Below are 16,894 nucleotides of genomic sequence, written 5' to 3'. Positions count from 1 at the left end.
TCTGATTGGCTAAGGGGATTGAATTCTGATTAGATAAAGAGAAAGGCAGCCTTCTTTTTTAGTCATTGTCATTTCTCGACTCAGTCCTGGAGAATTCCTAAGCTTTATCCCACAATATTTCCAATCTTCAAGACTTGGAATAAGAAATTAGAATTTTTATGTATTTCATAAATTATTCTGTACCATGTAGTATTATTAAAATAATCCTAGCATTCTGCATGCTCTCTTAATTATTATAGATATTTAAAATTTTTTTAATGAATAAGGAATTTTCAGTTTAGTATTTTCTAAGAATTGTGGCTTGTAATAAATATTTAAACACTAGAAAATGCTGGCAAATGTTATTGGGAAATATTGGAATAACCTCACATTCAGATATCCTAATATGATTAACATCACTACTCAGCATTTCATGTGGAAATTGCCAATTGAAGGACTTATTTGACTTCAAAAATGTGTTATTTCTTGGAGCAGCAATCATATGACTGGTATAAAGTATGCTGTGCAGATAACTTACTAATATTTTATTTGCAACAGCAGGAAGCAGGACTGACTCATTGGCACATAACCACTTTTCTGTACTCCTGTCCTGGTTCCGGAAATGCCAACCTTGATTTTTGGCTCCATGTGTCGGAGTTTCCTACTCTTACTTTTGACTCTGTGTCAGTGGCTTCCATCAAACTAGTTATGCCTCTATGTTGATTGATTAGTTTTAATTTTTAGACAATTGTAACACTTCGTCTCATTTTCTCAATGTTCCAACTAATTTGTCTTGGAATTTGGGTTTTAGAGATAGATATAAATTTCCCGAGAAAAATCTAGGAAGGAATTCACACATGAAAATGCTACTTCCAATAAGGCCTGGCCTGGCTGGCTATTGACTCTGGCTGGCTAGAGCAGCCTGGAAGAGACTGGGACCTGAAGGTAAAACAGCATGCTTGTAGGATAGGCTAGGCCCTTGGGGTACGGGTCCAGCTTTAGGTGCTGGAAGGCAGTACAGCATGACGAGTTGTAAAGGCCATGAGCATGCACCTGGCAGAGCTGTGACTACAGGGGGTATAATTGACTGAGAACCCCATTGCTGCACTCTGGAATCCATCACTCAGTTTGTGCCAAGGCCTCTGTCCCACAGGCTACTCACTGCCAGTGGGTAAATGTGATGGAAGGATTATAAAGCTGGTCTATCCCTGAGAAACACAGTACTCTTTGATGAGTGACTTTGGCTGAGATGCCCTGGGACATTTACCAAACCCTTCTTAGACTGAAGGACAATCTAGGAGATTCTTCCTAATGTTTCTCCCATTCTCTTGTTCATTGGAGGTTAATGTGCATCACAATCTGAATGCCTCCTGAGGTTCTCAGTTTCCCATTCTAGTCCTTTTCATACAGGCATGTTCTGTAGTAAAATCCTTGCACACTTCATCCTATCTTGCCATCTGCTTCCCAGAGAATATGGATTAATACACAGGTAGATTGCAGCATCCAGCCACCATAGCTACAAAAAACAGGCACTAAGGAGATCCCAGTGGAAGGAATATGTTGGCAAGGAATGCAGAAGCCCAGTGGGAACATTCAGCAATCCCAGTGGCAAACAGGCAGGAGATTTCGGGAAGGTTCTTACCTAAGCTGGTAGGGACCAAGGAAATGTAGCCCTCTATTGCTGTAGGAAACCTAGGAAGGACAAAGACAGTACAGTCCTAAGGAGGCTGAGCCGATGCTAATTATTGAGATTTGAATTGAACCCAAGAGATGACCTGCAAGGGTATAAGGTAGGGTGACCAGATTTTAACATCTGTAAGGCGGGACAATATGGCGCGGGGGTGGAGTGGGGGCGCGGGGGGCAGGACAGGGCCTGACAACAAGGCAAACTTTGATAAGCAGTTCTCATAATCACTTCTCAGCAATTATTTATTACAGTTTAACATTATAAAATTAACAAAAATAATATAAAACTCATATTCTGGCAAAATAGCCATATGGCGGCCCCAAACCGTATATTCCCTTCCTGTTCTTCCACCCATTCTTGCATTCTTTCCAAAAATCGGGACTTTTTTAAAATGCCGCGGGACGCGGGACAAATTGTTGAAAAGCGGGACTATCCTGCCAAAATCAGGACGTCTGGTCACCCTAGTATAAGGTGAGGTAATCATCCTGAGAACAAACAACAACTATGTTTATAAGAACTGGGATCAAGATCAAAGCCAAAGGGGCAGCTGGAAGGGCATGAAAGGACATTTTAGATACTGAATGAGAATTCCTGAAATCCTCCCAACCAAGATAAAGGTTGATTCTAAAAACTAACACAAGATTGGACCTTTGGTGATAGAGAAAGATCTTATGTAGGAAGCCCAAGAGCTCAGCCATGGGACAGAAGGAAACTATTGAGGACCCTGTAGAGTGGAGGCAGCATTCATGTGGCCTGGAAAATGGGCCCACTCAGTGAGGTGACCCTGGCACAGTCACTGTACTGACTATTCCTGGGATCTGGGCTGGCCTGTGAGAGGACATAGACCTGGAGACCAGAGAGTTTCCAGAGGACCGAAAATTCTGAGCTGTTTCAACTGCATTTTATAATTGGAAGTATGTTGATGGAAAACTATCCAAGTCACAGTCTCTAATCTTAACATATTTTGGCCGACTGACAAAGAGAAATATTTATAAAACTATTCATTATTTTCAAAAATATTCACTGGGCAGCTATGTGCAAAGCAAATATAGAGAGATGCTCAGTTATAAAGATATATCTATGCTGTGACACATACCAATTATTCGCTGGTATATTCCTTTCATTGGAAGTCTCAAGAAACCATGAAAAATTAAGTGTTGAAATAGCCAAATGTGATCTAAGATCATCAGACCTAATGTAATGAGAATATAGAGTAAATGAGAGCCTCTCCATTTATTCACCCTTGTTGAATATCCTTGTAGGTGAAACCAAAGATTCTAGCATATTTCCCCCAAGAAATATGGGGAATTGGCAGCACTAAATCTGAATTTGTTCTCCAAAGAAATCTGAAAGCCAATGTTTCTCTAACTTATACCATTGTCGTCATGGATGACCAAATTTGGCATAGCTATTCTGGAACCAGAGCTTGTGAGAAATTAAAGTATTGCAAAAGCCAGGAGAAAAATTGGAAGTAAAATCTCTTAGTTTAAATACAGGCTGAAAATATCAGTCAAATTATGAAAGCCCACTTTTTTAGGTCACTTCTCCTCACCATTGCTGGCCACACTGTCTCTAATAAGAGAAATATATGGTGCAATTGAGTTAGATCAATGTGCATTTTTGCAATCTGACTTACAAAAAAAAATTTAAGCTGAGTGAAATAACTTGAGAACTTTCCCCACTGTCATTGCAAACTTATCAGTGGAGATACAAAGGTATTTTATGAGCTTTGAGAAAAGCTACTCCCCTAGTGTCAAGGCAGAGGTTAATCTTGTTAATGGGTTACAGGCTGGCTGTCTCTATGGTCTTCATCATACCAGGTAAAAACTGCATGCCATTGTTATGTTCTGGCTTCAGCATAAAGCTGCCCTTGGAACTGTAGATACATGTGGGTTAAGGCAATCACCTTTAGTGTCTCAATGATATTACCAAATGTTATGCCCAACCCAATGGCCTAATGTTGCATTCTGGAAGGCGAGCCTGATTTACTGCTGTGTCTGAAACTTTTATTGGAACAGGATACTGTGTTTTCTTTCCAGTCACTGCACAAGAACTATATGCTCTCTCAAAGGTGTCTTAGCCCAAGATACCTATAAAGCTACTTTCAAGTGTTTGTAAGATTGGAATCAAAACATGAGATCATTGGTCTTTTGCTGCAAATATCATTATTTGTTTAAATGTTCTTTTCTGCCATATTACAATATCAGGAAACCACTCTTTATGTGTTCACTAACAGCACAATTGAAATCAGGAAAACCAGGCTCAAAGTCTGCCTGGCTTAGATCACTATGGTGGTTTAACTTAATTGAAAGATTGGAAAAAGAGGGGAAGAAATCCCAAGTCCTTATCTCACGTTGATTTACCATAAGTTAAATGATGGTTTTATTACTTTCTGTCAATATTTGTTGGATGTCTGTCACAGGCAAAGATAGCATAAGAGAACATCAGGAACTAAGACACATTCTGCTCTCAGTGGGCTCCCACAGTTAAGTGGGGAACAAAGCATAAGATTAGAGATAAGTGTTACCAAGCAGGTGCAAACTACAGCTGTTCACATGACTACATAGAGATGACATCTTTGCCAAACATGGTGCAGCTCTGCCATGGGCACTGATACAAGGGCACACATGGCTTCCACAAAACCGGCATCAGGAAGTAGTTGACGATTCAGTGCATCACCTGCCATTTAGTCCCCTAGATGCATAATGTTCTTCCTGGAATATTCTCTCCTCAGCATACCCTACCCCTCTCCACCCCAGTCATATCACTCAGCCTAATTTCTATTCATTCCTAGTATTCCAAAATAACCAACAATTTCTTTAGGAATCTCTCTGATCCCTTTCCTAAAAGGACCCCTGTTCTTTTGCTCCATAGCACCCTATAATTCTTGTATTATAGTACTTATTATGCTTTAACTATGAATACATGCTTAATTCTTTGACTCTCCTAATATTATATTATTAAATAACTTTGTGATAACAGAGACTTCATCAGCCTAGCTCACCAAGATCTAGTACAGAGTCTGATATGTGATCAATACTCAATAAATAATTATATGAGCAAATAACCTATGATAATTATATAAAAAGCCTTCTGTTAGGTCTATCGTGAGCAGTTTGTACCCGGCACAACTCCAGGGGACACTAGTCATATCAAAGACCTTGTGAATGACTTTTTCTGTATTTGTGCAGTGTGCAACCAGTACAATTTTACGTCATGGTCTTGCCTCCCATCTGCTATGTACTGCACCCAAATTTTTCCTTGCTGAGTTAGTTAAAACACTGCATGTCCAATGAAAATTCCTTAGAAAACAGCTTATGAAAAAAGAAGAAAAAGAAAACTGCTTATGACTTACAAATCTAACATTTGCATGGCCACTCACAAGGATTAAAGTCTTGGAATTTGGTACCACAGAAAAATTGTTTGTCATTAGTGAAGGCATTCTGGTGGTGGTTAAGGAATATGCGCAAAGGAAATTAGGACAGTCTTGAGTGAACTAATGTTCTTATTCTTTACCTGCTTTATCCAGTTCAGAAACAGCAAACCTCCTATCTCCAATCATATATATCCACATACATACATATGTGTGTATATGGGTGTGTGTATGGAGGGAGGGAGGGAGAATAGAAGGGTTTTCAACATCCTAGAATACTTGAACAAAATAGAAACCCAAGATGATGATAGAGAAGATACAATTTTAATACTTAGGTACTTTTTATGCTATGATGTTGTCAAAGTTAACTACAAACATAATGTCAGTTTATCTGGTTGGGCCCAACCACAGGAGGGGTGTCCATCACACTGGCCCAAGTAGATCAACCATTGATATTAAAGCCATTATTGCTAAGGAATGACCTAGGTGTTATCTACTGACAGTGTATGCTCAGAAAGTTACTCACTTGTCATCTGGTAAGTGCAGGATGTTGGAACATAATTTTGCCAGCTACTTTCAGCTTTTCTTATTGTATTCTCAGGGGTACTTTCCTGTATTCTGAAATTATTGTACCTGTAAAAAGTCTTCTTTTCCCTTAATGATTGTTGATCCACCTACATTAATTACTTGGTATGTATAATAGTTGACTCATCTGTCCACAAAGGATTGTCTATATTATATTCTAGTTTGGCTTAAGGCCCTTGAATAATTCTGGTAACTTCAAGACTTTGTTTCCCTATTAATTCCATTCAAATTTCACTAACTCCTGAGTTCATTTTCCTACTGAAGGATTTAAATTGTACTTTCAGCATTTAAAATTCAAAAATGAATCATAGCTATTTTGACCACAGTTACTAGTTAAGCTGCACACAAATATCTATTCCCGAGCTAGCTTTAAAATCCTTCTTCTGATGACTACCACACCAATGTTCTTTCTCTTATACTGTCCTGCCTCTTTGCACCCAACAGCCATCTTGCAGGTATATGCCTTCATGTTTGAAGGTTCATACCTGATGCTGCAAATTTCTCTCAGAGCCAATAAATTTGCTTGTCTGGGACAGGGCTGGAACATCTGTGTTTTCAACAAGGCAATTAGATGCACGCCAACACTGGAAACCCACACCTTAATTTATACTTCTCCCAATGTGCCTATTTTTCTTTCAGTTGTGTCCTAGTCTTATACACTCTTACAAATATGTCCCTAGAGAGCAGAGGCTACATTCTATATATCTTTCCCCTTCATCTGGGGCCCAGGGTAGTGTCTTGCCCAGAGCATGCATCCAAGTTAACATTTGTTTTGCTGAATGTACTCTTGGGAGATATATAAACAAATCAAGTCATATTTGCACTGAATTTCAGGGAAAATTCTAATTAATTAACAAAGCAAACTTATTTGCATCTCTGGATATTTTTATGAATTTGAATATCCCTGTAAAGATAGGGAAATGTACCAATTTGATCTTAGAGTAAGTTCTAGAGGAGCACCATTCAATAGAAATTTCTAAAATAATGAGAGTATACTAGTCGGTGTCATTCAATATGGTAGCCACATGTAGCTATTGAGCAATTGAAATGTGGCTTGTATGACTGAGGCACTGAATTTTTAATTTCATGTAATTTAATTCATTTTTAACTTACACAGCCTCATGTGGCTAGCAGCTTCCTTCTTGGACAGAGCCCTCTAAAGGAGAAGTAGACAGCCTTTGGTACCTAATAAGCTATGCATTTTTATTCTTCTCTTGTTTTTTCTTCCTCTACATAGTGTCTAGCTTTTCTTATTTGTTTTCTGTCAACCTAAACTGGAAAATTTTCATTCTTTTTTCTTCCTTTCATTGGGCTCTTCTTGGCTTTCTGTTTTAGCTGTTGTTTTACTATATTTAAAAACTTACTTTCCTTCCTGTTGTATCATAGATCTTTCCCATTAGTCTCATTGGTGTCCCTCATGGATAAAATAGACTGTGATCCAGGATACAAAACTTCCTGACTTCTTAAACTCAATAGGAATTTAAGAATATACAACTTCCTTTGGTGAAAGAATCAGCAAATACCCACTGAAGGTTCTGGGTGATTTCTATATGGATCCTCACTGTCCTTGTTCAACTAGAGGCTTTGATCTCAGGTCCCATATGGATCGGCAATCCATTTCAAGTGTCACTTCCTCTCCTTTTGGCCAAACCTGGGGCTTAACACCTTTGCTAATTCAGCTCTTCCACAAAGTAAATTGTCATGCCAAGATAGGTACAGAGATCAGCCCATCTGATTAAAAATCCAGCCATGCAGTTTAAAATGTCAGACTGTTAAAATGTAGAACTAAATGAAGCAAGTAATCCAGTGATTTCCTAGCCAGGCGTACCAGATGCACACACCTGGATACTGTTTGTAGATGTTGACAGTAGTGCTCAGTTGTAATCCTTTCCATCTGGGTCCTTTAGTAATGGACTGTGTTGGACAGTCTTTAGTTTGGATGGTTAACTTGAATGACATCAAGGAGAAGGAAAACATACAGGTCTCAACTTTCAGAGATGTTTAATAGACACACCACCTCCTCCCAAATATGACTTAAGCTCTTTGCAGGGAGGGGCATTTCAAATATGAGGGCAGTGGTCTTCAAACTTAAGCATGCCCCAGAGGGATTATTAAACACAGATGTTGGGCCTCTCTCTCAGAGTTTTTGAGTTGGGAGGCTGAGATAGGATGGGATACCATGCTGATAATTTGCATTTCTAACAAGTTCCTAAGTGATACTACTGGTCCAGGACCATGCTTTGAGAAACACATTCTCAAGGGACATATACTACATAGTCACCATAAATCCTAAATTTTCAGGATACTTCTAATATCAGCAATATTGTCATTTTATTCTTTTCAGTAAAGCTGATGTTTTTAAATGTGTGGCTTAATTTGTGTAGATTTGTCAGACTTTTATATGAATATTCATACAAATTAACTCATTAAACAAAAAGTTCCAACTGTGTGCCAAATACTACACACGCTTCTGAGGGTATAGACATGAGCCAGTCTCTTATAGAGACTGTGGTAGTGAATGTGGGCAGGGAACACACCACAAAGTGAACAAGTAAATATGATAATGATGTGGTGCTAAGAGGGATGGAGCACAGGGTTATGTCAGTACCTAATGAACATGAGATGGAAAGTTGGGTACTTGGGGAGTCTTCCTGGAGGAGGTGACATTTAAGTTGAGATCTAGTGAATAGTAAGTAGATGAGTACAGAAGAGGAGAGCAAAGGTGGAAGAGGGAAGAGAAAACAACAGCATGGAGGACTGGGGAGGAAACTCATCTTGGATGCTCTGCAGGAAGTGAAGGGATCTCTGTATGGCCTTGGTGCAGAATTTGAGGAAGAGAGTGTTATGTGACTAGGAAGGCTCACACTGGGCCTTATGAGCAGGGGTAAGGAGTTTGGATTCATTCTATTAGCCTCAAGCCAAGTTTTCTGTCTACCATATCCCTCACCATATTTTTTTTTAATTTTGGAAAATATAATCCCTCAGGAGGAAAAAAGATACATGTAGGTCAAATAAGGACAACCAATGCTACAATCAAAATGCAATTTTAGTTTTTATCTCCCACATTCCTGATAGAACTTTAATGAGAAGGTTGAATATCTTCTACCCCAAGATGAATTCTTAGGTAATATATACTTCTTATGGTTATAGACAGTTGAAATAGTCTCAGTTCACAAATCATTGTCTAGTCCAAGCTACAGAGAAATATAGTAAACTTGATTTAAGGGGAAGACTTTATCCTTTTCCCAGGCTTGAATACTTCAGTGAAGAAAGGGGCATGAACTTGGATTTCTCCTCCCCAATCTCCCAGCATGTTAGCCAGGCCACTCAAGGGTCTGGATACAAGGAAAAGTGGGAAAAGGAAGGGAAAAGGAATGGAATTGATCTCTTCTGAGCTGGCTTCAGTTTCTTCATGCCTGGCAGATGTTTAAACCTGGCCCTTTGTCATGTGGGCCATTTTGCAGCACTCTTAGGAGGATCTCTGTTTGAACCTTCTAACCTTGATCCCCTTGAGGTAGGCATATGCTTCTTTCTTCTGCTTGATCACTTGGGTCAGCTCCTTCTACCACCCACGTGTAGCAGATCCTTATGTTGTTTTTCACTATGTGCCCTTAGCCTAACTGGTCTTCCTGCAGGTAGAATGGACATTCTATGCTTCTGCCATCATTCCACATCTCATCTCAGTCTTAGCATCTCTTTCCTGCATGCTTGGGGCTTTCCTTCCAAAGCAGAAGGAGCCCCTTTAGGCCTTGAACAGTCATTGCCCTGAAGTAGGGGGGAATATTAATGCCAAAGCAGTAACCCTCAAAAGAGAGGCAATGAGAGTCATTGGATAAATGAATTCACTTCTGTTTAATTTGATGGGACAGTTCTGAGACCTGTTTTACTAGTTCCCAGATGGTCCTGATTGGGCTTGAGCCCCAGTTGCCCACACTATTTACCAACGCAATAACTCACTCTTTTGTAGCTTTTAGTCTCTTCCCTGTTTCACTTTCCTCATTCTTTCACTTCTGATTATAGGTATCACCTTCCAAATCTTCTCCATTCCAGTCACTATCTCAGGCTCTGTTTTCAGGAAAACATCAAAGTAAGATACCCTGGCAATCCAGGTTATCTTTCACTTCTTGTTGCTGGGGTCCTTCTACTCTATAGGAAATCCAGTTAGACAGGAACTGAAACCACACCTCACTTAACTGTCTCTTCTTGTTGCCCATATCTTGGCCAAAGGAACCACTAAGGCATCACTTGACTGGTAAAACCCTGGAAGCGTGGACCATCCCAATTAGCCAACCTCGCTCTGTTTTCACAGTCCAACTTTAGTCTTCGTATCAGGCAGTTGTTTCACCCTAGTCCTTGTAATAAGGCCAGGAGTCTTATTCCATGCATACATTTACCTGGAGAGGCTTGAGACTAGGGCAACACCTGGCATATCTTAGGATGAAGTACAAGTGTACTTAAAAATAATTATGCTCTAATTTCCACTCCTACCAAGCTTCCCACCTTTGTATGGTTCTCAGAAAGTCAGAACCCAGTGGAAAATCCATGGCACTTAATTTGAGGTCACCCAGTGAAGAAGCCATTGGGCCATCCAGCTGTCCTACAGGAAACCCACCAGTTACCAAGACCCATCACTACTTCCCTTTCCCACATAGAGCTTTCAATCTGGTTTGTAGTGCTTCATTCTACAGAAGGATGGTATCCCTGGATCATAAGCTGTTGAAGACTAGCTTCCAGCATACACACACCCACACACACACACACACACATATACACAAACACACATGGAAATAAATTATGTAAAAAGCAAGAAAAAATTAAAACTATAATTGTTAACCTCAGATGAAGGAAAATATTGAGTTAATTAAACTTGAACTATATACTATAAAAGAAAAAGAATCAAAATCTTCTAATATGCTTAGAAATTTAAAATATATATATGATAGCTCCCTCACTCTGCACACTTTGCCCCTGAGGTTTTCAATAGAATAGTTGGAAGAAATTTTCAAATCATTCTTACCAGGAGTAGGAAAAATGTTCAAAAAGATGAATATGATACAAGAAAATATATGACGTTAGGAGATTAATCTAGGAAGTCAAATATCTCACTGATCAAGATGGCAGAAATTTGAGGACAGAAAGCAACTGTGTAGAAGTTTCTAAGAAATGTATCAGTCAGAGAACACTGTAATGGAAAACCTTCAAACATCAGTGGCTTAATAAAGTTACTTTTCTTGCTTGCAAAACAGGTTACCACCAAGATGCTTCTCTCCTTATGATAACTAAGGGACCCATAATCCTTCTCCCTTGTGGCTCTGCCTTCCCAGCAACTTGATATTTGCTGCATTCATCTGGCAAATGAAAGAAAAGAGAGTAACCTCCCTACTTCCTCACTGCCTTAGCCCAGAGTGACACATGTCACTTCTCTTATTGTTGGTGATAACTTATCATCTGGCCTACCTAGGTTCAATGGATGAATGAATAGAGGACAGACTCTGAAAGGAGAGAAACTAAATTCCACGAAGAGATTAGTTATCTCTGCTACACAGTTCAAGAAATATTTCCATAACTCAGGTACATGAATCTCCAGATTGAAAAGACCCCCTGAAAGTATAATTCAAAGAACTAAAAGACTCACATCATGGTGCATGATTATGAAATTTCAGAACATAAATGATTAGGGAAAAATCCTAAAATAATTCAGGAAGAAAAATCAGGTTGTATATGAAAGATCATGAATAAAAAGTTTTGGATTTAGCAACTTTGTTATCTAGAAGAAAATGGAGCAATGATTTCCAAAAATTCTTGGGAAAAATAATTTCCAACCTAGAATGCTATATCAGCCAACCTATTCATTCAGAGTAAAACAAATATTTTTTTAAAAGGTATCTCACATATATCATTTCATAGAAATTCCCTGGGGTGTGAGCCATACCACAGTAAGCCAAATGAGGTCCTGAAACAGGAGATCCAATATAGCAAAGAGGAAAAGGAAATACCCAGGTTGATGGCAAAGAGAAGTTTCAAGAAGACAATTGTCAGAAGTCCAGGAAAGTCATTGGCCTTAATGGACATAAAAATGGAGAGTACTAGGGAGGAAGTCAGAAAGCAGAAAAAAAAAACTGATATATGAATTGAGAGATTTGACTGCATGGAAATCTGTATTACCATAATACCATAGGACATGGGAAGAATTAGTCACATCTAAAAAAAGAAAAAAGGCTTGGCACCTATAGCACAGTGGTTATGGCACCAACCACATACACCAAGGGTGGCAGGTTTGAACATGGCCCAGGCCAGCTAAACAACAGTGACAACTGTAACAAAAAATAGCCAGGCATTGTGGCAAGTTCCTATAGTCCCAGCTACTTAGGAGGCTGAGGCAAGAGAATCACTTAAGCCAAGAGTTTGAGGTTGCTGTGAGCTGTGAGGCTACGGCACTCTACCAAGGGCAATGTAGTGAGGCTCTGTCTCAAAAAAATAAAAAATAAAAAATAAAAAAAGAAAACAAAAGTAAGCAAAGAAAAATGAGACAATTATCAGCACAAGGGAGAGAAAAGGGTTACAAGAAAATTAGCTTAGTCATAGTACACATTTGGCTTATATTTACTCAATAATACTTAACACAAAGCTATGACCTACTCATATTTGGATGATGGATTGAGGTGAAGGGGGATATAAGAAAACTATATAATTATATATCGAAATGGGTAATAAATAGATGATGTCACCTAAAGCACTGTTTGTATTATGAAATTAACTTAATCTGAGCTAATTTGGGGTTTTGCAACTTATTATCTTATATAAACCTCAAGTGTTTCCAAATATGTTTAAGAAAAGTTTAGATTTCCCATTAAGACTGCCTAGTAAATTCATGCTTTGGTGCAGTTTCTGCTCTCAACACACAGATAAAAAATATATATACAAAAAAAAAGATGAGACCAAATATTGCTGTAGTTCAGAAAAATAACAGAAGGCAAAATGATAAGCAGAGGTGAAGCCAGGAACTTCTTAGAATCTAGGTTTGATAGCAAATGATTGCTTTTGCAAAGTAGACTAATGTAGCCTCTGATTCTCCTTGTCCATTTGAGATGCACTGGACCAGGCTTACTGCTTAAAGTTAGAGCTTTTTCCTCCACTGATGAAAACAGCCTGAAAAATCCTGCTGCTACTCACTGCCTGGGGTCAGAGCTCACTGTTATCTGTGGGCCAAGACAGTGGGAGAACATAGACATAGTTGGTCCACTAGGAAGTTAGTCAAATCACCAACTGGCTTGGGGCCCAGGTCTGCAATATCTCTAGCTCACTAAAAAAGGCAAGGACAATGAATTAGATTTTAAACCTGGTTCTAGAGTTGAAGTCTAGTGTCCAAAGAAAGAAATAATGAAGTTATTAGAAAAAAACTTAGTCTTGAGAGAGAGAGAGAGAGAAAAAGCAAAATCTCACTCTCAAAATGAGCTTGCAAACCAAAATGCAAAAACAGTGACATAATCTAATGCAAGGAACATTGCCAAAAATATTGATAATTAAATCATTACATAAGTTCTTTTCATTTAAAATTAATTTATAGGGAAGTATGACAAAGGCTTTAAAATACATAGGCTTTACTTCTAGGAAAATAGAATAAACATGCTTTCTCCTATTTCTCCAGCTAAGTACAACTAAACACCCTGGACGTTGCACATAAAACAAAACAAACCTGTGAAAGGTGGAAAAAAGTGGGCAGACCGGCTAGGGACTTTGGGACTTGAGGTTTTCTTTTTGCATCGTATATTGCCGACTGGATACCTGGAAATGCCAATAGATACAGACAAAAACATGCCTGAGAAAAGCCAGATCTTTCTAACCAAAGACCAGGAAAAGGATAACTGGCGATATAAAGCACTTTTAGATACTAACCACTCTACTCCAGGCAAACACCACACATACACACACACACACACACACACACACACAAAAACCCCCACACATTGCAGCTGTACCTCCACCCCTGCCAGCAAAGGCAGAGTGCAGATCCTAGACATCCACCCTGACCAGGCTGTGATGAGCTGCCCCAAACCTGACTCTGTTGGAGTGGTATCAAAGAAGTGGGGACCTGAGAATGAGGACATGACTGTTATGATAGCTGAGACATATCTAAATTGGAGAAAGACATGACTCTTCCATTTAAAAGAGTGCCCCATGTACCAAAGAGGATAAATGGAAATAAATCCACACCTAGACACATCCTAATGAAACTATAGAGCTTGTAGGAGGACATACACAAGATCCTAAGAGTTACCAGAGAGTAAAGACAGAGAACAAACTCTCAGTGGTTAGATTTCCAGCACATTTCTCCATAATTGGACATAGATGCCAATATATAACAAAGTAATAGCCTCAAAGTGTTGAGGCTAAATGCCAACCCAGGGTTGTTTACTGAGTTAACATCATTCTAAGGCAAAAGCACAGTAAAGACATTTTCAATTACACAAAGCTTGGGACCTTCACTAACGTAACAAGAAGTAAGGGGCTTCTGAATGAAGAAATGCAAACTCAGAAGAAAATGTGGGGTACAATGAACAATGCAGAGCCTAAAATTAATAAAATATGTAGGTAATCATAATTAACTCTGGCAAGAAGTAAAGTTTTTGTTTTTTGTTCTTTTTTTTAAAGATGAATAAAATTATAGATACTAATAACGGGAGAGTGAGTAGAAGTTTCTATGACCAATTGAAGTTCTTTCCACATGCTGGTGGAGGGTGGGACTACCAAATAACCTTCCAGTTGTTAGAAAAATTTAAACTTGCTATGTATGCTAACATGTAATGCAATATTAAGTCAAACCTTGACTTATTAAAAGAAAAATGAAGTTATTAATCCCACATAATTTAGAAAAGAAAAACAAAAGTAGCAGCAAAAAAGGATAATAAAGAGGAAAAGGGTAGCACTAATAACTTAATCTTGTTAGTAAAAATATATGCAAAAAGATTAACATACTTATTAAACACAGAGATGATCAGATTGGATAAAATTTAAATGTACCCATACTCTGCCCACAAGAGAGGCACATAAACATGAAACAAATGACACAAACTATTTGAAAAGAAGGGATTGAAAATATATGTGTCCAGGGAAAAACCAATTACCAAAACAAAACAGGCATTTTAATGTACTATAAAATTAGGTAGAATTTAAGAAAAATGTATCAAAAAAGGAAAAGATACTATCATAAAATAAGGATTGAGCAAGGAAAAATTAATGATCTCATAAGGCTATGAAAGGATTTTGGTATTGGTAAAATGTGATGGACTAGGAGCTGATTATATCAAGGATCTCTAGGATTTCTGCATATTTCAAGTATTTTAATAAATTGAAAGAATTTTAAAAAGAAAGATTGATATCTAAACTAAGAAGCAGAATATATTTTTAAAAAGAGTGCAGTGAATAATTTGCAAAGAAAGAAGAGCATTTTTTTGGTCTCTTTTACAACTTCCTGATGTCAGAAACCAAGGTCATTAGGCATGATAGTAATGATGCAGTCAGATTTATTAAGCTGAATTAATAAATTCTCAGTTTTTAGTTATAGAATAATCTATACAGAAAAGAAAATTCAATTTTTAAAAGTTAAAAAAATTGAGATATGTGAATATTAGAATGTGAAAAGACATTTAAAAGGCTACTTACTAAGCAATTGATAAGAAAATAAATATTTATCTTATACAAATACTATAGATATAATTGGTTTGATCTGGGAGCTGGATATAGCAAGTCACATTTCCAAGCACAAATTATAAAGATGTGGCAGCCAATTGACCCCATAGGTATGGATGATTACACTAGTAATACTTTTTTAAGAAAGAGCATGATGATATTCTAGGCATACCTATGATCACTTTCCCAGTCTACAATTATAAGCGTGTTTTGAAAGTAACCATGGTAAGTTGCTCTTGTTGAGTTATTCATCACAGTTTTTATAATGTCATTTTTATAACCAAAGGCTCAGATGTTGTTAGCCCTTACATGTTAATTTTGTGCAGGTTTGATTGCTTTACAAAGCTCCTGTCAGTGTTAGCACAGCCTTAAAAGCAGATTTTATCAATCAAAATGTCCCATTGATAGCTGGATGGGTAAATAAATTGAGGCAATGTCACTCAGTGGAATGAATATCCAACCTAATAATTACAAAGCAGAATTAGTGAACATGGAACCATATTGATAGGATAACGTGGGGTGAAAGCTATTTGGAGCAGAATTCCACACACACTCTGAGTGTCACTATGGAAAATGCAAGACATAGTACGAGAGAAGAAATCAAGAGCTATTGCAATTGGGCAGTAAGATTATCGATTATTGTTTCTTTTCCAAAAGTCTTCATAAATTATTACTTTTATAATTAAATTTCTTAATAAATCCAATATAACTGAAGTTTAAAATAATAAAAGTAGAAAAAGAAAGAAACTTTAAGAAGCCAAAGAATATATCAAAGAAAGGAAAATGAACAGAGCATTAAAAGGGATGTTCACAATGGCACATTTGATGGTAAAAGGGGTTGGGGGATTTAAGCCAAGGAACAAATCAAATGCCAATGCCCAGAAGAAAAGAAACTCTTGAGATTTAAGCACTTCAGATTTTTTATTAGCTCTTAGCAAATAAAGTAAGATTAAAGGGAAGCATCAGAGACAGCCAAGAAATCTTCACTCCTCACCCTCCTCTTAGTCTTGGCGGTAAGCACGAAAGAACTAAATAAAGACCATATGTTCTATTACTTTACCTGGCCAGCAGGCTGCATAGTTTTGAGGGAAAAATGAAATAAGGACAACTTTCCAGGGTATTAAGGTGCACAGCTCGGTTTGGGGAGCTAAACTTTGCTTTCACTGAAAGTGGCCACTTAATGCAACCAAAAGTAGTCAGTGCTGGAACACAATCATGCACAGCTTGATTTCTCACGGGGCTTAAGAATTCTCCCCATGACTGCCTGCAGCACTGGCTTGGCCTTTTTCCCTCTTCAAAGCATGCTATGCATACCCATCATTTACTTAACCAAATCTCCATTCTGCCTCAGAAGTTTATTTCATATGTGGAGGAGACTGAGACAGACCAGCAGGCATGTTTCCTATATTTGAAATAGGAGTGGAATCAGAAGAGGATTTTTCTAAGTCACATATATGACTAAAGGTTGGATCTAGTAAGTTGTCCTTCAAAAGTTCTCCTCCAGTTTTGGGATTTAAAAAAAAAAAAACTAGGTGGAATATATGTGAAACATGAGTACCCAGTCAAGAATGCTGTATAGA

This window comes from Otolemur garnettii, unplaced genomic scaffold (genome assembly GCF_000181295.1).
Source record: "Otolemur garnettii isolate 467f Iridium unplaced genomic scaffold, OtoGar3 scaffold00065, whole genome shotgun sequence".
NCBI classification, from domain to species: Eukaryota; Metazoa; Chordata; class Mammalia; order Primates; family Galagidae; genus Otolemur; species Otolemur garnettii.
The sequence above is the reverse complement of the archived record's forward strand: the minus strand, read 5'-3'. Positions refer to the sequence as shown.